Source organism: Lissotriton helveticus, chromosome 2_1 (genome assembly GCF_964261635.1).
Source record: "Lissotriton helveticus chromosome 2_1, aLisHel1.1, whole genome shotgun sequence".
In the NCBI taxonomy this organism is placed as follows: Eukaryota; Metazoa; Chordata; class Amphibia; order Caudata; family Salamandridae; genus Lissotriton; species Lissotriton helveticus.
The window spans coordinates 1,106,769,730-1,106,794,057 of NC_136059.1; the positions used below are offsets into that span (position 1 = coordinate 1,106,769,730).

Genomic DNA, 24,328 nt, shown 5'->3' on the forward strand with positions numbered 1-24,328 from the left:
GAGGCCCCTCAAAAATGACCATCAATAAGAGGAAACAACCACCCCGCAATATAACTCAACCAACTCCGCTGAGTATGTGGTCACGTGGAGTAAGTGGAACAGGTGGGGTGGCAGTCAGTACAACTGCGCAACTAGATGATAGCACGGTAGACTTAACTGGAGTGACATTTAATTCCATCGGCGTACAAACTGAGTCAACATTTATAAATGGTATACAAGGAGGGCCAAATGAAAACTTAATTGATACCATAGTGGACTCTACTTTTAATCGTTTGAAAAGTCTAGTGGACAAACAATTTAATACTATTTTTAAACATTTGGATAGATTGGAAAGTTTGGTGAAGAAAGAGGATGCCAAAAGAAAAGGGGCTACTATTATTGATCAGATATGGGATGAACGGCTTTTGAAGGACATGGAAGCTATTAACAAGGGCATTGTGGGGAGAAGTGACAACTGTACTACATCTGGTACCAACATTGTTTGTGAAAAATGTGATAGTAAAAAGAATAGTCTGTCAAGTAATCTCATGCCCAGTATTGTGGTTAGCACATTGCCTTTGTTAGAGGCACCTTTGTTAATAGGACCTCGAGTCATACTTCTTCATTAGCAAGAGCACCACCTGCTCTATCTGTGTCAGCCCCCCTGAAAGTGGTGTCAGGTCTTAATAGCAAGTCTATTCCCGTTACACGGGTCAAAAAATACGCTGAGGCTGTTCTGCACTTGCCCCCAGAAGCTTGCCCTTATGTCATAATTCTAGCTGGAGTACCTCCATTAAAAGAAGATCAAAGCGAGTCCTGGGTCCAACTCAAAAACAAGTGTATTGAATGGTAATCTAAGTACAAGGGGACGGGTATGGAGATTGCTAATGAAATTTTGATGGTGCGACGGGTGGGGTGGGTCGGACCCTCAGTTAGGAATATTACGGGCTACTGTATAGTCGTGAACTTTAGGCATCCTACCCTGGTGAAATGCATTCTGAAAAGCCATACCGACCACTTTAGCATTCCAACCGTCATAACCTCACTACCACTTGGTTTCTTTTATAGACCACCCCAGAGAGCTTGCAATCCAGCTACCTCAACTTATTCTATACATAACCGGTTCTCTGCTCTGTCGGATCTAGAGAGACAGGGCTGACTACCAATTAATCCATTAAACAGTACAGAGCGGCCTACGGTTGTACAACTTGGTAATCAGGCTTTGATTAAACCTCGGTGTACCGGTACTCCTCAAAAAGCTTCCCCGGTAGAATCGTTATTACCCTGTCTCGTTATTAGTGATTCCAGATTTTTAGACCAAGATTTAAAAAAAATACTTAGCTGGAATATTGCAGGTCTAAAATCCAAAGTAAATATAGCAGAGTGGACTGAACTGATTTGTAATTTTGAAATGTAATGTTTCAAGAAACATGGTGCACTAGTAGCTTGCTTTTTGAGGGATTTGCATGCTATAATAATACTGTACCCAGCCCCGAAGTTGGCCGATCCAGTGGGGGATTATCTACATGGATAAGGATCACCGCAGGTAGTGATATTAAACTCCTGGAGACAAATAATGGCAACTTTCAGGCCACAATCTATTCATTTGAGATTACGTTATGTTTAATACATTTTTATAATAATGATTTTATATCACAGCCGAATAGGAATTTTATTGATTTATTTGAATTTATTGATAATCTGGTAGATGAACATAGGTATGGCAAATTGGATGCAATTTGCTTGGGGGTGATTTTAATGCACAATACTCTACGCCTTGGGTCTGGATGTCAGAGAGATAACACAGATATACTAGATAAACCCTGTCATTGGAGTCAACAAAGACACCTCTATAAGAGAGGATTCACTCTTTGTTCAGAACCCATCAATCACTGGAGGTGATGTTATATTTCATCATTCGGGTCTGGCCTTCTCTCATAAGGGACTCATGTCACTGAATTTGACACGGGTACCCTTTACAGATTGAAGGGAATGAGGAAGGCTGTCGATTGTTGGCTCCAGAGATGTATAGTTCAAGAACCCCACAGGAATCCCTTACTACTAAATGGAACGGGTTTCTCAAAGTGCAGCAGTAAACAATAGATGGTGGTGTCTTAAAAATGACTACAAACAGTCTAAAACATTTTATTCGCAGAGTGTTGTTGTCATCGTTAAAAAGCAGTTTGCTAACAAATGGTAATTCCCATCGCTAGACAAAGTGATTAGGTCGACATGTTTCTGCCCTCACAAAGATCTACTAGTATCGGGGCATTCATCAGGACCACAAACCCATAAAATATACAAGGCTGCTACTGTGTATCACACTGGTGAACTTAGTTTAAACAGTGAAACAAAGAAAAAAAGAAGAAGAAAAAAAATGTTTTCTTTTATACTACACCGGTAATGTCCAGTTAAGCAAATTTTGGAAATAGTTACCGGGTACCTAACAAAGGAAAGAAAAAAGTATGTTGGTTACTGAAGATTTATCCATATACTGTCTAGCTCTCATATAGCTCCTCTATGGTATTAGGGCTATTTTTAATCAAAAGTTGGCTCCAAGGAAATCTTGGTTAGTACAAACACTTACCCATAACAATTTGGTGTCACCCTCACCTCAACCTGGTCACTACTCAGGGAGGGAGCCCCGCTCTGTAAAAACAGAAGACACAGTCACGGATTTAAATAAATCGTGACTTATCTACCTGTAACACAAACTCTACACCGTTATACAAAATGACACACCAAGGATTGCACCCCACATCCAACTATCAGAGGAATAAATACTCCATTAGAAGAATGTATATCTACTCAATTTTTTTAATTTGTACAATGCTATCTCAAAATTCAAAATGTACGTTCCATAACATTCATTTCTATCTCTGGAAAAAATAGATCCCATCTGCGTATGTATGGAACGACGCCTTACTGCCAATGTCAAAAGGCAGCGCGATAGTGAAAAATGCGCACTGAAGAAGAGCATCTTAAAAAATTGGAGGGTCCTCAGAATTGATGGGGAGGCATTACCACCACCCCTCTTTGCTTTTAAGAGGAGTAGCAATGTGAAAGACCAGTTGGTGCATACTCGCCCTAGAGACAAGAAACCCTTAGAGGCCCCACAAAGTGTCTGGGGCTTACCGCCGGTGAAAGGACTTTTTCCGGGCGGCAGTTGTTCAGTCTGTCCCTTAACCAGTCACACGATGGAAGTAGAGATAGGAACTTCAACCCCTTGGGTGCTCAACAAACCGTTTACCTGATCCCATGCCCGTGTAACAAAAGGTATGTGGGAACGACTTCACGTAAAATTAAGGTGAGAATTTCTGAACATAGAAGCACCATCCGGTGTAAGAAAAGTTCAACGAAACTCACGAACCATTTTTTGTCTGTGGGGCACACAGATTTGAACCTACATTGGGTGGTGCTAGAAAAACCGTTTATCCCCTCACACATAACTGACATACAGCACTTTCTCCTAAAGAAAGAGCAGAGATGGGTACATAAACTGCAAAGTGATCTGTATGGTCTAAATGACGCGATACCTTGGCTGTCTCTGTAGTAATAACATACATTTAGACGACAGCAGCGTCTTGTTCCTATACAAACTACACACTCAAACGAGGTTTCTCACTGATGTTTTGTTTTATTCCATCTAATTATGTGTATTCAGGCGCTTACGGATTGTACCATAATGTGAAAATGTTATTTCATGAGGAACCACCTTTTTATAGAACTCCGTACTACACATTACATTATTACGAAAAGCGCTGACAGAGTTCATACTTTGGCGCATGCGCAGACCCATGCTGTCTTGTGTTCGAGCCCCGACGACATGTCTTCACAGGGAGCATGCGCACCTAGTTTTTCCGACGCGCTTTGCCTTACAGGCAGAGTAAGAGACATCTCAAGGACCCCCGCAGCTGAAATGAATTAGGCGCGGTGGCATTTCCTTAAAAGAGAGAGCTTAGGACCAAGTCTTTTACCTCCGGTCATTACTACATGACCACCCAGGGGTAACGATGGAGAGGTAAGCCTGCTTCTTTCTACGTTGGGGGATCGTTATTCTTTTGCACAGAATGGACGTGAGGGTTCTCTTACCTCTGTTCTAAAGATACCTCGTCTGACATGTCGTTCAGACTGTTTGTTTGCTTTTTTGGCAACAGAGTGAAATCCAGGCGTTGTCTAATATTAGCCGCTTCAAACGCATATTTCACTATCGTGCTGCCTTTTGACATTGGCAGTAAGGCGTTGTTCCATACATACGCAGATGGGATCTATTTTTTCCAGAGATGGAAACGGATGTTATGGAACGTACATTTTGCATTTTGAGAAAGCATTGTACAAATTTAAAAAATTGAGTAGATATACATTCTTCTAATGGAGTATTCATTCCTCTGATAGTTGGATGTGGGGTGCAATCCTTGGTGTGTCAATTTGTATAACGGTGTAGAGTTTGTTTTACAGGTAGATAAGTCACGATTTATTTAAATCAGTGACTGTGTCTTCTGTTTTTACAGAGCGGGGCCCCCTTCCCTGAGCAGTGACCAGGTTGAGGTGAGGGTGACATCCAATTGTTATGGGTAAGTGTTTGTACTAACCAAGATTTCCTTGGAGCCAACTTTTGATTAAAAATAGCCCTAATACCATAGAGGTGCTATATGAGAGTTAGACAGTAAATGGATAAATCTTCAGTAACCAACATACTTTTTTCTTTCCTTTGTTAGGTACCCGGTAACTATTTCCAAAATTTGCCTAACTGGACATTACCGGTGTAGTATAAAAGGAAAAAAAAATGTCCTTCTTTTTTTCTTTTTTTCTTCGTTTCACTGTTTAAACTAAGTTCACCAGTGTGATACACAGTAGCAGCCTTGTATATTTCATGGGTTTGTGGTCCTGATGAATGCCCCAATACTAGTAGATCTTTGTGAGGGAAGAAATATGTCGACCTAATCACTTTGTCTAGCGATGGGAATTACCATTTGTTAGCAAACTGCTTTTTAAGGATGACAACAACACGCTGCGAATAAAATGTTTTAGAGTGTTTGTAGGCATTTTTAAGAGACCGCCATCTATTGTTTAGTGCTGCACTTTGAGAAACCCGTTCCATTTAGTAGTAAGAGATTCCTGTGGGGTTTTTGAACTATACATCTCTGGAGCCAACAATCGACAGCCTTCCTCATTCCCTTCAATCTGTAAAGGGTACCCGTGTCAAATTCAGTGACATGAGTCCCTTATGAGAGAGGGCCAGACACAAATGATGAAATATAACATCACCTCCAGTGATTGATGGGTTCTGGACAAAGAGCGAATCCTCTCTTATAGAGGTGTCTTTGTTGACTCCAATGACAGGGTTTATCTAGTATATCTGTCTTATCTCTCAGACATCCAGACCCAAGGCGTAGAGTATTGTGCATATGTTTGAGGGGAAGTACACCTTGCTGGTCTATAAAAGTGTTTCCCTGAGACCTTCCTAGAATGTTTGGTTGTTTGGTGATTTTAATGCGCATTTGCATAATAGAATAGATAATCTGTTGTTACATCGGCTCGGGCAATTCCATGTAAAAGGGGGGAAGAACTGCATAACCACCTATCCACTTGGGAGTTAACCAACGTAATGGATAAAGTTGGCTGCAAGTCTGATAAAGGTCCACTGCCTACCTTTAGAGGACGTGGTTGTTCATCTACCATTGATTATGTTTTTATATCTTCCTCCCTCGAGAATTATTTAGTCAAGGCTGAAGTTTTATGCACTAGCTACAGTGACCACAATCCAATTCTGACAACTATTAGATTTGTAAATAAAATTTTAAAACGGAAAGAAATAGGGGCAAAGAATCTGGTAGCATCGACCGACAAACTCAAAGTGATTTGGAAGGGCATAGATAACAAGGCCTTACTTGCACGTACCATAACGTCCTATGCCTTTTTTGTGGAGACGTGCTTGTCTAGTAGATGCTCAGGCATAGAGATTATCCAGGCCTTCACCGGGTTATGTGCTGGTATTAAACACGAAATTTCTAAACCTGTCACAAACTCAAGTAAGAGCCCCAGATGGTTTGATGGCACTTGTTCCCGGGCGAACAGAGAACTCCATGAAGCATTAGCCGGGGAGCCCAGGGACATGACTTTGGTTAGAGCCCTGAGAGAATGCTATAAGAAAGTGAAATTATGCACAGAGGAGATAGTGAAGGCACGGTTAGATTCTCTTGCACGCGCCGCTGCACTTAAAGATGTAACTGGGTTTTGGGGTGATGTAAAAGCAATGAGGACCATGGGATTACATCACTCCCATAAATTGTAACATAGCTAACATAGCTAGCATGTCATGGGAGGAGCATTTCTCAAGAATATACACAGCCCCAATAATGACTGATGATAGCTACTGCCCAGTTAACAAGGTTGCTATATCTATGAGCGAAGTTGAAGATGCCATACATCAAAGCGCAGGGAATAAAGCGCCGGGTTCCGATGGATTATCCATTGATTTTATTAAATCTGAACCAGACTTCTGGTCCCCTTTATTATGCAATGTTTTTAATAATCTGTCCAATATCACAGTCCCAAAAACCTGGTCAACTAATATTATTGTGCCCATTTTTAAGAAGGGCGATTGACTCGACTCTAGTTGTTATCGCCCTATATCTTTGATAGATAATACTGTGAAGTCTTGGGCAGGGTTGTTTTTAATAATATCAGGGATTGGGCAGAAGAGAATCAAATTTTAAATTGCAGTCAGTTGGGTTTTAGGAGTAACGTGGGAACTGTAGAACAGTGTTTGAACCTAAACCTAATATTGGGCAAATATACCATCGCTAAAAAAGTCCCATTATATTTGGGTTTTATGGACTTAACTTCAGCCTTTGATTTTGTTAACCGATCACGAATATGGGAGATTCTTTTAAATTATGGGTTGGATGAAGCACTTGTTCACTTTTTGGCCAATTTGCACAGAGACCTAAAGGCACGGGTAAGGATAAATAATGAAGGAGAGGTCTCTGGGGATATTTTAATTAGTAGGGGGTAGACAAGAGCGTGTCTTAGCCCCATACTTTTTATTCTTTACATAAATGAATTAAATAATTCCCTGTCTAAATTGACATATGACGTACCAAAAATAATTGACAAACTGCTTCCCGTACTTTTATATGCAGACGATGCGGTCCTGATGGGTCGCACACCAAAAGCACTTCGCGTTTTAATTTCGGGTTATCTTTTATGGCTGATTTGGACCTGTGTACTAATTTAAAAAACTCATATATAATGTCCGTGGGCCTAAGAAACATCGTATTATTCATATAGTGTCAGGAAATGATTTGCTTAAAAGCACTAGCACATTCCCTTACTTGGGTTTAGTATTCTCAAATTCTGGTTCGTGGCAAGCACATGTGGTCCATGGTAAAAATAAACTTGGTAAGGCGGTTAACTCCATTATCAGACTACGACAGCCTAAGCAGGCAGAGGTGGTGACACCGCTACTACAGATTTATAAAACCCAATGTGTACCAACGGCGACTTATGGTGCAGAAGTGTGGGGGTAAACAAATTGTAGCGGGATTCAGATTGAGGAAAATAGATTTTGCAGAAAGGTATTAGGGGCACAAATCTCATCACCAAATTATATATGCCATAAAGCACTAAATTTACACTATGTAGAGGATTTTATTAAATCTCGGCCTGCACTATTTTAGCTAAAGATATGGCGAAATCCGGCTGCAATTTTAACACAGGAGATAATTAAAGATTGTCTTTAATGTGACAGGGGAGGCTACATACCTTGGCTTGGAGCAGTAAAAAAAAGCCTAGCCAATGTGAAGCTGGAGCATACTTTCCTCCATCTCCTAGCTACAGACGGTATAAATCTAAAAATTGTAAGATGGGCATTGTATGATTTATACCACAAGAAAAGAGGATATATCGAATTCCGTAAACCATCTATTACTAGGTATATCCCTATTTTAGTGTTGTCAGGTAATAAACACAACATGCCACAGGAATACCTCAGGAAAAACATTGGGAGATGGAATAGGAGTTTGCTCTTTCGTCTCAGGGAGGCAGCATAAAATATTCACTTTGTTTTCCGGTTGATTTTAATAACAATTTAGAACATTTGTGCTGTCCGTGTGGCATTGGTTGTAAACAGACACTGTTACACTTTTTATTCTTCTGTAAATTTTATGCCAGATATACTAAACAGTACCTAGTTCCTTATTTCTGATTTTAATCTGGCATTTCATGAAAACATGCAGCTAGGAAGTGATGATATGATTTTTCGAGTAAGCTATTTTTGCAATCTGCGGTACGCTCGCGAGCCTCTATGAATACACTGTAGAACATGCAAATTATTTATAAATTGCCTTTTTGCACATGTATTGACTGTTTAAAGAGGAGTTTGCGTATATGTAAATTGCCTCTTTGCACTGAGTCTAAAGTTTACATGTATGCGAATTTGCACAATGTTATTGTCTGTTGTTGTACAATGCACTCATAGTATTTCCTTGCACCTTATTGCTACCTTTGCACATTTGACTCATATTATTAACGATGTTTGACTTGACAAATCCAACCCTATTTTATTATTTTTAATACTGCATGTTTTAATGTTGATTTGTACATTTATGTCCTATTGGTTGTGATGAATTGTACTTTTATGGATATTTTATATCCGAATAAAGACCATTTGACTTGACTTGACTGACATGTGAGTCACCCCTAAGGTAGGCCTAAGGTACCCTTATGGGCAGAGTGCAGTGGCTGTGAGAGGTAGGAAATGCCTTGATGTGTGTGGCATGGCTTGATAGTAAAATACTGCCAATTTCATTTTTCACTATTGAAAGGCTATCTGTCCCATAGGATAGGATTGGGGGTCACTTAAAACATCTCATAAGTATAACTGTCCACGGGAACAAGATGGGAAAATTGAGTTTAGTATGCCTAAACTCTGAATCTAAAGATGCATCTTTTAGTAAGGATGATTTTTACATTCTGGGTTTGAAAATTCCACTTTTAGAAAGTAGGTATTTTCTTACTTTGCCATATTTGTGTTTGACTGTCTGGCTTTGGAGTGACAGGGACTGGCGATGTGCATTCTATTCAGACAGCTGTTAGAGGAGGTTAGGTGTTTCCTGCCTTTCCAGGGTGAGACAGGACTGGGCTTAAAACACCTGGGCTGCATTCAGAGTAGGGGGAGGAGATTTCTGTCACACCTGAATGTGCCTGGTCTGCCTTGGACAAGGCTGTCTCCACCTCCTGCTGGGAAGCCGGGCCAGAGAGGACAGAACTGGTTTTGCTGAGCACAGAGACTCTCTGTCTCCAGGGAACAAAGGATTTTGTATTATAAAAAGTGGGGCCCAGACCTCTGAACCACAGATCACCTTGGAACTTCAAGAGGAACCTCTTCCACGGAAAGAGCTGGAAGGAACTGGAGGAGGAGTACTGCCCGTTTGCTGTGTGCTGTTTGGGGTTGCCCTGCAGTAGCTGTTTTTCTTCCAAGGAGAGGAATTGTGTATGTATCCTGCCTGAGAAAGTATCTTCAAGGGTTTGGAAGTAGATCTTTCCCCCTCTTCAAGAAGTCTCAGGGACAACAAAGACTTCACCACCTTTCTTGGCACTGTCTCTGGGCCCGCTGGGTTCAGTCACCAAAGAAGCAAAGAGCAGCCGACTGTCACAGAGTCCGTTGCTGGTTCCATGTCCGGAAGGCACCGCAGAAGGCACAGACGCACTTTTCACCGCATGCTTGGTCTCACCAGTGCACTCCGCACTGCTTTGCTTCACTCTATCCAAATGACATCAACCCTGTCACTTCCCGACACGAACACCGACCGGCTCTGTCGCCTGCTTCTTGACCTGCCAGCACAGCCTCACTCTGCACCGCAAGCCTTGACCTCACTGACGCAGTTGGACAACAGTTGCTGAGCCGCTGCCTGCACTACACCATGAGGGGACCGCGCCCTACACTGCTCCACTGTACCGCAACCGCATCGGTTGCCCGACCAGCCCGTACCAACATGTAGGCTGCTACAAGAAGGATTCTGTCTACGAGTCGGTGGATGCTTTAGCTGGCCTGTACCGACACAGTCGGCTCAAACTGTTAGACTCTGTTGTTTCCAGCATTGCGGTAGCCCTGGACGGAGCTACTGACTGGGAAGAACTGTGTTTTACAGCTATTTTTGCATTTGAAAAGTTCTCTTGTAAAGTAACTACTTTTGACAGTATTGTATGTTGAATTTATTATTGTTTTTCAAGTTCTTTTTATTGAAAATGTGATCAATAGACAGTACATTCCGGAAATAATTACATCAGATTACCATTTTCTCTTTTCTGCGTCTTCGATGTTACAGATATCTGTACAGTAGGTATTAACATGAGCCATCGTCTAATTCTGTTTGGAGGAGCCCTCGTGCTCCCCATCTAACGTGTTGGAGAACTAGATGGAATTTCTGGACATTCGACTGAGGCCCTACACGGATGGTTCTTCCCACCCCTGCTGAATATCCTACATTGTGGTAGCCATTATCCTCAAATCTCCTCGGACGAGTGGATACTCAGCAGGTCCACTGTATATCCTTCTTACCTCTGGACCTCTTTTTATCTTACTCTCCAGTTGGACGCTTTTGGAATTTCAGTAATCTTTGACTGAATTATATCCACCTCGGGTTTCCCAGGCGCTCTGTTTTGCCCTGCCCTCCATTTGTATTGCGCCTTGAAGAAGGTGCGGCCTACATGTTGGGTCGGGGATAGAAACGCGCGTCGGCGCTGGGGTCCTCTGGTCTTCATTTCTCCTTCTACACTATTGAGTTGTGGAATCCTGTGAGGCTCACAGGAAATTTTGCAAATAATTTTCTCTTGTTTTCACCCAATGAAGAAACAAAGTGAAAGGGTGTTTGCTTGTTCATACACATGAACTATATAACAAACTGGGATCTATTGTATGTACTATATTGCGAAAATTCCTCTGGGGGAGACCAATGGGTTTTGATGCAGTGGACTGTGTATGATTTTTGTGTATGCTTGAAAGAATGCGTATGGATTGGGCTGTGAGTACGAGTTGGTCTTGAGAATGTGTGATGAGCATGGGTTTTCTTGGACTGTATATTGTATATTGTACTTCTCCTTTCAGGGGATGAGACATTGCTGGTTTTTGGCTCCGTCCATGATGTATAGCTTTTCTTCCCAAATAAAGTTCAGGCACTGGGTTTTTCCCTTTTGGATTGTAATTAATACTAGCCATGACACTCCCTACGCTAATTCTTTATAAACCTCTGTAGGTTTGCCAAGCTCCCCATATCTTCTCCATTTTTTCGGCACCCCTACTCTTGTATATTGTTTATTCTGCTTGCCTGCACCAATCTAAATCAGATTTCCACTCCCCTACTGTTGTAATATCTATTGCCCCCCATTACCTGGCAATATTCCACTTTGCAACAGCCAGTGCTAATGCCAGCCACTGCCTTGTGTGTCACGGCCCGTCTTTCTCCCCATTGATCATGAGTATACACCATTGTGGTGCCATTGGTATTCCTCCACCCGTAACCTCTGCTAATACTTCTCCAACCTTCTGCCAGAATTCTTGTAGCTGTGGGCAATCCCATAACAAGTACTAGAAAGTTTCCTCCAATCGGCACCCTTTCTGGCACTGCGCGTCTTCACTCCACCCCATTCAAAGAAACACTGTCCTGGGATAGTATACCCGGTAAAGGATTTTCAATTAAATCAACCGGAATCTTGCTCTTATCGCAATTTTATTTGGTCCCTGCAATGCCTCCGACCACTCTTCATCTTCCAATGGACAAATTTCACCCTCCCAATTTGCTCTTAGCTGACCTAATCTGTCAGGGGCATTGTTAATTATTTTTTTATAGAGCATGAAAATTGCTTTTTCGTGTAATGGTTCAGTCAGTATTCTGTCTTCTAAAGGTGAGGCCTCTTCCAGTGTCTCCTATTCAGTGAGATAGTTTCTTACAGCATGTCTCAGTTGCCGATACCCCAACCATTCCCCACTTCCCATCTCGTATTTAGCCTATAGGGTCGCAGATGTAATGAAGGTCTGACCTCTCCAGATATCACCTAGGGTCTCAAGCCCCAACAGTTCCCACTTAGCGAACCCACACAATTCGGATCACCTAATTTAAGCTGGTACTACCCAGTAGTGGAATTATTCTTGTAAGCTTTTCTTCCCAACCTAGAACGTTTGCGGCAGCACGACAGGCCAAAGCCACTGGCTGAGTATGCTGTGACAAGCTCTTTGTCAGTTGCTTAGTGTATAACAGTGACCGAGGACATCCCTCGCTCATGGCTAGTCTGTCTGATCTATATGCTGGTTCGGACCTATCCTCAAACATCCATCCTTTGGCTGTTACTAATTGAGCTGCCCAGTAGTAGCTTTGGAAGTCCGGGATTGCTAATCCTCCGTCATAGACCCCTTTCTGTAGTTTGCGTAATGTTACCCTCTGTGCTCCACTGCCCCTGAGCAAAGACTGCAACTCCACCTCTACTCTTTGAAAGAATAATGGAGGTACCACATACAGAGTATTTTGCAGTGTGTACAATAACAGGGGGAAGGCCATCATCTTGAATAACGCCACCAGCCCCATCAAAATGAGCGACAAAGTCTGCCAATGTCTGGCGTCCACTTTGAGACTGTCTAATTGCGCCTCTAGGTTACGGCGATAAAAACTCGAGAGTCTCGTGTTATATAAATTCCTAAATATGGAAAGCCCCTCTTATCAATCGGTACCACACATCTCAAGGTTAACTCAGGGGTGCCCCCAGCCAATGGGAAAAGTAGTGATTTACCCCAATTGATTTGGTATCCCCAGTACTCTCCGTAAATCCGGAATATCTGCAGTATTCTGTCGATTGACGGTTGCGGCTTCCGAACATTCAACAGGATATCGTCCACATACAGAGAGATATGTTCTTTCCACTCCTCTCCAATTGGGATTCCCTAGATCAGGGGGTCCTGGGATACCCACACTACGAGGGGCTCTAAGGCCAGGGTAAATAGGAGTGGGGAGGGTGGCATCCCTGTCTCGTACCTTTCTTGAGAGCGACTACTCAAGACACTGCAGTGTTGACTCGTACTCTAGCCAGCGGTTGCTGATAAAGCAGCCTGACCCCGCTCATGAACCCCGGTCCAAAACTAAACTTGTCTAGTACTGCAAAGAAGTAGTTCCATTCCACACTGTCGAAGGCCATTCAGGAATCCAGGGATAGGAGCGCTACCTGGTCGTCAGTAATTGCCTCTGTAAGGTGATGGCAACCTTAACAATCTAGGTAGATTTAGTCTGGTTCCTCTAGGGGGCATAAACCCGGATTGATCCGGGTCAGCCAGGAAGGTAATCACCTTGCTCAAGCGCAAGGATAGTAGCTTCGCTAGGACCTTTACTTCAGAGTTAAGCATGGAGATTGGTCTGTATGAAACTCAGTCAGAAGGTGGCTTACCCTCTTTAGGTATTACGGGTATTACTGTGGTTCTTGGATGTGTGGGGGAGTATACCGCCCTCGCCAGCCTCCATCAGCATATCCAGCAGATGGTCTGCCATTTCTTTCAACATACTTTTGTACATTTCCACTGGGAGACCGTTGGGTCCCACTGCTTTACTTGACTGTAGAGAGAGAGATGCTGCCCTTATCTCCTCAGTCGTTAATTCACCTTCTAACATCATTTTATCTTCCTCTGATTAACATTGCAATGCAATGTCTTGCATTAAATCTCTACAATCTTGCTCTGTCTTAAAGGAATAGGAAGCATATATCCCCTCATAATACGTTGCAAATTGCTCTGTCACGTCTTTCCCCGTAACGTATCTATGACTGTCCTCATCTATCAGTCCAGGAACCCACCTACCATTTGCCCTCTTTTTATTTAACCAGGCTAGTAGTTTATTAGCTTTACCCAGCATTATAAAGTCTATGTTGTGTGGCCAATACCTGGGCTCTTGCCCTGTTTTCCAGCAGTTCACTCAGTTCCATTTGGCAGAGCCGCAACCGATGCTGCTCATCTCTCAATTTCTTCCCTCCCTCAGTCACTTGGGCTTCCAGCTACTTTAAGTCCTATTCCAGGGCTTGACACTTGAGCAAGTTCTCTTTTTTTCCTAAAAGTAATTGCGCTTGGGTCCTACCTCAGAGCACAGTTTTGAAGGCCTACCAAAGAGTCACTTTTGAGTCCACTGATCCCACATTTTCAGCAACAAATAGTTCTGCCTCCTTCCTCGTATCATCCTTAAAATCATGATCTTCAAAGTACCAGTATTCTATTTGTGGGAGTAATGTGAAGTCTTGTCCCGGGCCGATGAGTCCTACCCACCGGGAAGTGGTCGGACACCACACGTGCTCTATGAGTCCTGCCTATAAATTCCCCAAACCCCATAAGTTGTGTTATCATGTAATCCAGTCTTGAAAGGCTCCCACTGGCTGCCAACAAATGAGTGTATTGTTTGTCTGTGGAGTGTCGGTGCCTCTATATATATTCCAGTTCCAAAGCTCTTAAAAATCCTTCCAATGGGCCCACCCTTCTCCCCGCTGCCTGCCGAGCCACATCCATCTCTGCGGATATAATGTAATTCATATCGCCCCCCAGGATTAAACGTACCTAAGGTAACTTCAATAACAGGGAACACAGCGTTTCCATGTGGAGGCCTGTAATCCTGGTGGGACATAGATGGAGCATAATTTTACCATCTTCCCTTCCCATGATAGACTAACTACTACATAAAGCCCCAGTGTGTCAGCCCAAATCTTCCCATGAATAAACAGGAGTGTCCTTCTAACAAGCACCCCTACTCCCTTTGATTCAAAGGTGTACCCCACATGCGTTAGTAGGGTATAGCCAAATCTATTCAGAGCACTACTTTGATTACCCTTTAAGTGTGTCCCTTGTAGGAGAACAATATCAGGTAAATGTCATTTTATATATTGCAGGACACTGAATGCTTAAGCTTACCATTTGGTCCATTCACATTCCAGGACCACGCTTTCATAGATGTCATTGGTGTCTTGTGCTCTGCCATATTGTGTGTGTAGTCTCCACGCATATTGCACCCGAGATGTCTAGTGTTTTGGGAGCTTTGGATTACATTGTCAGCTTGTTTGATGCCAATCTTATCCCTTGTGTTCTCCCTGAACCTATAACTTAGTCCATTGAGCCTCTGTAGCAACTAACAACTGGTCCCCAACCCCTCCACCTCCCCCCACCCTGCTACCCTGCTAATAGAGTTGTGCAGACCCCAACTTCCCAACGCGCAGAGTGCCTGTCACCCCAAAACTTGCATCAAACAACTATAACTGGGGGTTCTCAGCCACTCCAATGTGAGTACATAGCAGAGGGAAACCAAAACAGAAAACACACTTTTGAGGTAGAACCTTGCTAATGCAGTTACTTTTAAGTCCCCTTGCTGAGTCTATGGCTGTTATTTCACTCTTCATATATAAAATATTTGACAACAGTGCCAATTTCCATAGCCAGGTCGTCTCTCCGCCTCTCTATTCTGCTATCGCTCTCTCTGCCCTGGCTCACCTTTACCTTATTTCAGGGTATATCTCTTACTCTGAGTCTTTCCCACTCCTTCCGGGAGCCAGTTCTGTCATCTCTTCTCTGTCTTAGAGTTCCTGTTGTGCCATGCGGTCCTCTTGACCTTGTTGTCCTAGTCTGCAATTCCTGCCTTTACCTCTCTCTAGACTTACCGGTCGCCAACCCTCAAGCTGCCCCCAGGCTTCTTCTGGGTTAGTGAAATGCCATGTTATGTCCTCTGCTATCACTCACAGTTTGCCGAGAATAACATCATATATTTGAGCTCATGGTCTCTCAGTTCCTGTTTCACTTTCACCACTTCAAATCTTCTTCTTAGACGTTGTACTTGCAGTTTGAAGTCTGGGAAAAAAACGGATCTGGACGTTTTCAAACCACACTTCTCCTATTAATCTTGCAGCCTGGAGAATTGCATCCCGGTCTCTGTAGTTGAAGACTTTGGCGATGATTGTCCATGGGGTGGGGCCAGGTTTAGGTGGCAGTATCAGTGCGCGTTGTGCCCTTTCTATCAAAAAGAATTTGGAAATTCTCTTGGGCTTTAGTACCTTCACGATACAGTTTTCCAGATAGAGTTCAGCACTGGGGCCCTCTGCCCCCTCTGGGACTCCCACCACTCTAATGTTATTTCTCCTCGCCTTTTCTTCCTGGTCTTCGAGTCTCGCCGCTATTTGCGTGGCCTGTTGTGTGAGTGATTGTACTTGAGCTTCAAGGCCTTGGTTGTGAATTGGAGCTGAGATATGTTAGTTTCAGCTGTCATGACTTTGTCCAAGAGTTTCTGTAGGTCTGCCCTAATCAGGGTCATTTCAATCCTTACTGCATCAATTTTGGGCTCCAGTACTTCTTCTAAGTCTTGAATAGCCACCGTAATTGTTCTTAGTGAAAGTTCCACAGCTTCTTCAGCCTGCGATGTCCCTGTGCTTTTAGGGACTGGGTAGTAGTCGATTTTGTTAGCCTGAAGCGCTCCCACATTTCTAGGTGTTCCCATTCTATTCTCAGATGAAGTGTAAGGCAATAGTCTCACCTAGTTGCTACACCGCTCAGTCTAGTGGTTTCTCCCATTTAACACTAAGCATGATGCTTGGCTATGGTCCCCCACGTGGTGGAGTGGAGGGCTGAGTACCCCACCAGTTGTCTCTGCTGTACTGAGCTCTTACTTGCAAACACACCCTAGTGAGTCTTATTGCCTCTGCAGGATGCTTGCTTCCTTGATCCTGCCACTCTTGTTATCCTTGCTTTGTTGGTTTTAACCAGTCTTCCCACTATTGAAGATGTCCTTTAACATGCTCCTTTACTTGTCAGGCACTTGCTCACACCCCATTGGTCACTCTTTCAGGTCATCCGGGGCTTGTCGTCACTCCCAGCACGACCTTGCTCTTTAACTTCAGCCTCTTATAAGCCCGCCTCAGTCTGGAGCATACCGCTCTATTGCACTCCGATAGTTATGTTGCTGTTTATCCCGCTGTATCCGCACTACTGGGCCCAAACGCGAGCCTCCTGTCTCCTATGTTCCTGCTTGCTAGTTCTTGTTATATCCATTTCACCCTCTCGCTGCTTTTGTGGTCCCTCTGGAACTCTTATCCCTTCTGCATCCTGGTGTTATGAGGGGCGGGAGGCCCACCGTCTCCTTACCACCTCGTTCTCGTTGCCCAACCACTGCTCCATGCTACCCCTCTGGGGTGTCGGCTGCTTGGCTCGTGCAGCCCTTTCACTAACGGCTTCTAGGACTTATTCCACACTCATTACCCATTTCCCGCTTCCGCTAATACCATTTGGGGAGTTCAGGTGCGGTGCCTCATTACCGTGTTGCTCCCCCCACCATTGCGATCTCTTTGCATGCTGCTTGCATGGCTGTCTGCCTTCTGGGGCCTTCCGGAGCTCAAGGTGGCCCAGCTCCCTCTGGATTGTCATTCCTCCCAGGTCTCGATTGGCCCTCTCTCGATCTGCTTCAGGAGTGGTGTCAGGCAGATAAGCTCTTTGCACTCCTGGCTACCTCTGCTATAATGCCATGCTTACGGTACTGCTCCTAGAGTACGGATGCTGGATGGATCTTTGGGTTCTGTTTCTTGTTTAGCAGAGCTCTGCTAGAACGCTGCCATTTTCTATCGTAGCTAAGCCACGTCCCCTGTATGTTGGATTTTTGTTGCATTTGGTCCTGTTGGTTTAGATAACGTTTTGCCTATTTTTCTAACCTGGTGTGGTGTCCATTTGTAGTTTTTTCCCAGTTTTACTATATGCATGCACGAATGTTTTACACACTACCTTTGAAATAAGCCTGTCTGCTTCTGCCAAGCTACCAAGGGGGTGAGCAGGGGTTATTTAATAAGTGTATCCCCCTTACCCTGACTAAGAAGAAAGGTGGTTTACCTATCTTTTTGATCTGAACAAATGAAACCCCTCATTACTGACGAGTCTTACTGTTCTGAAGTTCACATTTAGAATTGACCATACACTTAAGAAAATAGAAGGGAGGGGGTAAGCGGATATCATCTCATCCAGGCAGGGGTGTAGCCAGAGTGGCAGCAGCGATACACAGGCAGGAAAACTATGTAACACCTTTTGGGGGCTCTCCTCGACTGGAGTGGACAGTTCAGATGACACGCAATTTAGGAGTAGTAGCAGACAAATGGACCCTTTGCTCATGCATTCACTTGTTGTCATGTGTTTTCCACCGTACAAAAGAAACTGCACATTTTTTGGGCAACATACCCTTTAGGATGGAGCCAGACTGATTCCATGCACCCCGTCAGGATATGTAATCCTATAGGCAGCTAGCTCACAGTGCCACCATAAGCCCACCTAATGCTAGGCGGGAAGCAAATGGTTCCAGCAACTACTGAACATGACAACCCTGATCCCCCATGAACGATGGTATCAGATCTAGAATCCTTTTGCTAGGTAACTCGTGCTCTCCTCTCAGGGAAATGTACAAGAAATACACAGTGGGAAGTTTTAATTATTTATTGAACCAACGTGATTCTTACATATAACATATGTGCTGCAATGATAAATAGACAGAGGCAAATTAAAGTTATTAGAAGTACTAGAAAAGTGAAGGGAATGAAAAGTTTCTCCATCGTCCCAAAGCAATTTATAAAGCAAGCATACAAAACAATATAGAAATCTGGTGTACTCCTATTACGCATCCCCTATCCTAAGTGTCCAGGGTGTTTATGTGTGTGCTCTGCCAAGAATCCTTGCTTTGGATGATCAAACGCCTGTCACCTGAAGGGAAACAATGTAGATCCCAAGTGTGGTCACGAGCTGGACAGCCCTCTTAGAGATGTCAGCAAGCTGACAGGCCGAAGCATCGGCATGTAGAGACCTGGGAAATGACAGCAAAGTGCCCCTCTGCAAAAACCCGGAAACTGATGACTATAACAAAAGCAGTGCTTTCCTTGGGCTGTGATTTTGACTGTTAGTGTGTTATAGATAGCTATGTTGCCATATGTATGGAAACAACAAGCACATTTGCACAATGTATGTATAAACTTTGTAGATTGTGTCAAGGTAGCATAATAGTGTTTTTGCAAAATTGATTCTGTAAGCAAGAATTGTTTCCAAGAAACTAATCCAGACAGTCACATATGCAAAGTGTGTCCAAAGTCATTGTGTAAAAGTGAAGGCAACTTTAGGAAAGACCTGTGTATATGTAAAATGACAGTGTTTCCTTCCAGACCTAACTGGAACACGACACCCACTCCTAGGACATAAGTCGACTAAGAAGCTATCCAAATGAAAAAAACCCTATTGTTAAAAATGCAGCAGCATATGCAAAGGAATTCGTAAACGTCTTCACAATCAAAGAAAAAACTATTTAAAAGGCGATCATATGATTTAGAAGCCCAAAGCACAAACAAAGCCAATTAAAAAAATGTAAAAGCTTAAAAATATCAGTTTAAAAATCAATTTAGGATGTTAGAAATTGCCCGACAAAAGGTTTTGACCAAAAGGAACAACCAGTTGTTTATGTGTTCTGAGAGGTAGATAAAACATTGCTGTTCCCAGCATCAGCAGACTATGAGCCCAAAGGCACACCTCAGAGCAAGTTTAAACAGCAAATATGTTCCCATGCAACCCCCACAGCAGCCGCTGCAGGAGCAAAAATAACCAGTCGGGGTTCCGCCGATCCAGAGCCTAGACCCAATCCATCTGGGGCAGAAGCATCCCAAGTAGGCTCATAGAATGTGCCCAAGAGCAATGGAATACGCAGTGGACAACTATACATATGGGCTTTTAAGGGGTCCACCAGTACGTTTATGTCTTAAAGCTCAACCAGTTGTGATCCCCGGCACATATCCAAGGTACACTCGAAAGTGCACAGCAGACAGCGGAAGACGGGCTGCACACAGTGAAACCACACAGGCTGAAATTATAAGAACCAATACTCATTCAGTTCTCGAACTAAGTGGTGCCAAAGAAATGGACCCTGCGCTCACTGCACAGTAACATATGAGGTAGTGCCAGCTCAATTTGATCTCAAAATGGGACATCAATTGCTGAGCAAAAAGTTCAAAATGACTGTCCTGACAATCAGCAACCTCCAAAGGTGCTCCAGAGGACAGAGCGAATAAAAGATGGAATGACCCAGAAAACTGTCTGGAAGATGCTAAACAATCCAGAGCATATACTTTTGAAAAAGAGTGCTATTCCCTTTGTATTAGACATGTTAGAAATACAATGCACCAGCTCCCCAAAATGGCATGAGAAGTTAGTGCGGAGTAGTGCCTGTATTTCTAAAGAGGATGTTGCCACCTGAAGGTCAAACGTATCCTTAGCAGAAGTGAAGGCCACATCTTTTGAAACAGTAAGGTATTCAGTTTGCTCAGGGGATCAAAATGCATGGTGGTAAGAATATATGAAGGCCAAAGCATTGCCTACCTAGCTGTACCAGTAGGTGGAAACAGTACTTATGTACAACAAGTAACAATGGAAGAAACCTTCACCAGATAGACAACCACAGAATTCTTTACGCAGCAACTGTTCAACATCAGGTAACTCCGATTGGGGAGTAATATGAAAGTCAAACTCATTACAGCCACCATGGAACCTTTCAAGTAGCAGAACAGGCATGCCACAGAAGCATTACAAGCGCGTGCAATGAAATGTCCTTGTAAAGCAAGGATCCAATTAAAGGACTCTTGCAGTCTAAACCGCTGAGAAATACTTCAGTTCCCTTATTTCGACCCTGAAACTTAAAAGGGAGCTCCACAGACTTGTGTACAAACCCTTCCCCTAACGCATAACATGGTTGTCTTGTCTTAATTTTTTAATTTATTATCCCATTTCTTCTTTGTTGAAGAGTTGGGTGCTTGCTTAGCGTTATCCTTTTTATAATAACTCTTCAATTGTGGTTTAACAGGTTTGGCTCCCAAATTATCTCTACATAGCATAGCATAGGTTTCTTTGATAATTGTGGGAATTCGTGTTTTTCCTGTGCAGGAGTCCAATCCTGTTTTTGCTGGTGTACAGCCAATGCTGCTGCTTCCCCCCTTATGTTGCTTAACAGAAAAGTGGAAACTAGGGCAGAATTGCCCATCAGTTTGATCCCAAATCCAGGGCAGGTGCTGCCCCGTACTCATTCTAGAGCTGTTTCAGCACTTAGTCAAAACTGCCAGGGAAGGGGTACCCTGTAGCCAACCTGGTAGACCCAAGGACCTCATGGTTAGTCTTGAGGAAACAGACAATTGCACCGACAAAACTTTACCACATTAAGCCCAACAAATACCTTGTGTAGATATGGTGATTGTACATCGCTGCAGCCCCAGATCTATCATAACAAAGTACAGCATAGAGCAGAATTATGAGGACAGGGCCTCATTGTCTTGAGAACGCCCCGCCATACCGTAGCACAGCGTGCCCACCTCTCTGTTTAAATGGAAGGGGGCTCTCACAGTAGAGAGCTGTCACTGTTGGGGGGGCTCGTTTATCACTGCTGGGTGTCTCATATCGGGGCTGAAGCTTTCATAAAGGTTCTGTAATAACATAATTCTGCAGAATGGCAGTTTATGAGAATTGAAGGGTGAAGTTGAATCATGTGTACAACTCTATTAGAAAAAACCAACATCTAAACGGGACAAGAGCATACTTAATATAAATATACATGATGACAGATGCAATTAAATAATGAGGCACATACACCGGCAGGATGACTGACTCTGGTACAGGGCAGACAGGAAGATCTCACTAGAATCACTCACAAGTGGAAGAGACTAACTGATCAGACACAGCGAATCCGCAACAGTTTGCAAGATTCATACAAAATCAGCGATCCCTTCATAGGTATTTCCCACAGTAATCAGGCTGACTCTGTACCCCTAGTGATCCCACATTAAAGTTAAGGGACCCTTCATTGGTACTTCTCAAGACTTAGGGCCTGATTCCGAGTTTGATAGACGGAGTATTGTCAAGCAGTAAAAAAGGTAATTGAGAAAAAAGGCACTGCATCATCAACCCTAAAGAGAGCAGGCGGTACAATGTCCTTACCTCCAATGACCTTTACCTTGTTGGCTGTCATAGGAACATTTCTATTGACTGAGCTAACAGGGGTTATCAATGGGAAAGTAAAGGTCCTCCCAACCAACAACAGGGTGGGAGGACCGAAAGCTTGGATAATCCACTAAGGTTGTGACATAGTATCCTTTCTGACCAACTCTAAATCAGACTATTACTCATTACAAATACACATCTTTAGTAGAGGTCACAAAACCAACTTTCATGCCCGTCAGAACAATCTCCTTTGGGACTACTCATCGACTGACTGATCGAACTAATGCAGGTAAGGTTTATAACCATAAGATCCTGACAACCCCACCACCACCCTTCATCTGACTCACCAGAAGTGAAGAAACCCACAATGGCCTAATGCTTTAACCTCTGTGATTCCCTACAGCGCCAAGCTGCTAAGAACTAGCAAATTCAGAATTTATGAAGAGTGCAACATATCAAAACAAATTGCAAGTGCACCAGAAAGCCAGTTCACATTTTTTAACTACTGACTCAGAATACATCCATGACCTGCATAGAAATTTGTTATAAATTAATACATTATTACTAACACTACAAATTTTAAACTGGGACCTTGATAGAAAGACATTTACCTTCTAGTAATTGTCAGTGACAGTCATATTGTTTCTTAACACCGTGTGTGGAGCAGCGCAATTTAGACTCCACCCTTACACATCACAGAAATGCAATATAAATACCTGCATTTGACATTATGTTAATTGTGTACCTTAATTTCATTAACGTGAGTGAAGCATTTAAACACATTATTGAAATGTATTCACTGTAGAAACTAGAGATTTAAACACATGTGCACTAATATTCAGTTTAAACATTAAAGCATGTATTCCTATTCACATTTTACAAATACACTTCAAGAGATATTTGCATGTATTCTTTTGCTCCTGCTTTGCAGGTCTTTTAAAGTTGCATGTATACCCATGCATTCAAATTCATATTAATATTAAAGGGTAGTTTAACTTAGAAAAATGTATTTTGGTTGAGGCATATGATTTTGCTTTGTTTTCTCTTTTTCTTCCAGGCTCATTATCATGATTTAAGTTAGCTTGGGAAACATTTATTATCTATATTAGATGATTAAGAGAGAGGCCAGAATAAAACTTGACAGTGAACGTGGTGAAACAATGGTTGAGAGAGGCTTTCTGTTCATCAAGTACCAGGATGGCAAGATGTTCAAGGTTGAGAACCAAAGTTTTATTTTGATGCCATGTGAACCTTAAGCCATGCTGCAGATGAACTCAAGTAGTGCTCTGATTGGTCCCTGGTGGTTTGAAAGCGATAAGACATTTCTGAATCTCTTGTTACTTTTAAATTGATGTTCTTACAGCTGAAGGTAGCACAGATTCCATTTAGGAAGGTACAGACCTCTCTGCTTCCCTATACTTGCAAGTTTGAAGCATTATGCTAAATGCTTATCTCCTTTTGTTTTCTGGGTTTTAATGAAGTCTGATCATGCCAACACCTTCTTCTTTTGTTCTCATGATTTAGAGACCCTTGATAGATGACCCTATATTTGATTCATGTTCGGAGGGAGAAGGGAAGCTTCTCTATGGAACATCTGTTTGATTTACCTTGTGTTTATTTGATTGTGATTATCGCATTTTGATATTTCATTCTATTGTGCCTTAAACTACTGAGTTATTTCAGCTTATCTATTGCGTTGCTGCATATAAAGTGGATTGATTGGTAGTCCAAAATTAAACCCTTTTACTACATTCAGTAATTCCTGGTCCTCATTGTGAAGTCACATTAGCTTCACAAGCTGGAAACATATTGTTGATGTTTTCTACAATATCATGCTTCACGTCAGCTATCGAAGGTCCATACGTCCAATGGGGAAACATCTATGACAACTTGACTAAGAGATTACGTTTTAGGGCCCAGTGCTCCATTATGTGTCACTATAGTATGCTAAAAAACACCTCCTTAGTGAATCAAGCAATTTCTACAACATTCTGTCTATGGTCTGAGGTTTCACAGGGGAAGACACCCATCTCATCTGCCTGGTGCACGTTTCATTGTTTCCCATTCCAGCAGTGAGTCAGAACCAGTACTTTTTGCTTGGATCACAGGGGTAATTGCTAGCACCACCTTTATGGATATACAAAATGTGCTGAAATAACCACTTGACACAGAGTTTTCTTCCATCAGGCCCCAAAGAGGAAATTCCACAGCCAGAACTTATAAACGTTCTGGTGGCAACTAAAGCCTTCTAGTAATAAATGCTTTCCTAAAGACACCGGACCCAATTAACAGAAATAACTTAATACAATATCCTAAACTTGCTAATATTTTGGGATTCACAGA

General features: G+C 42.8%; 2 protein-coding genes across 4 annotated transcripts in view; one reads left to right on the plus strand and one right to left on the minus strand.

Annotated features, from left to right (window-relative positions):
* Positions 1-24,328, minus strand: part of LOC144819610 (uncharacterized) — a 1,262,544-nt gene that overhangs the window by 552,186 nt on the left and 686,030 nt on the right. The gene's annotated exons all lie outside the window — the stretch shown is intronic.
* Positions 3,845-24,328, plus strand: part of LOC144819609 (zinc finger MYM-type protein 1-like) — a 285,240-nt gene continuing 264,756 nt past the window's right edge. For both annotated transcript variants that reach the window (XR_013607481.1, XM_078677429.1), the window contains exons 1-2: positions 3,845-4,000; positions 4,491-4,553. The gene's annotated coding sequence lies outside the window, so the exon portion shown is untranslated. The remainder of the gene's footprint in view (positions 4,001-4,490; positions 4,554-24,328) is intronic.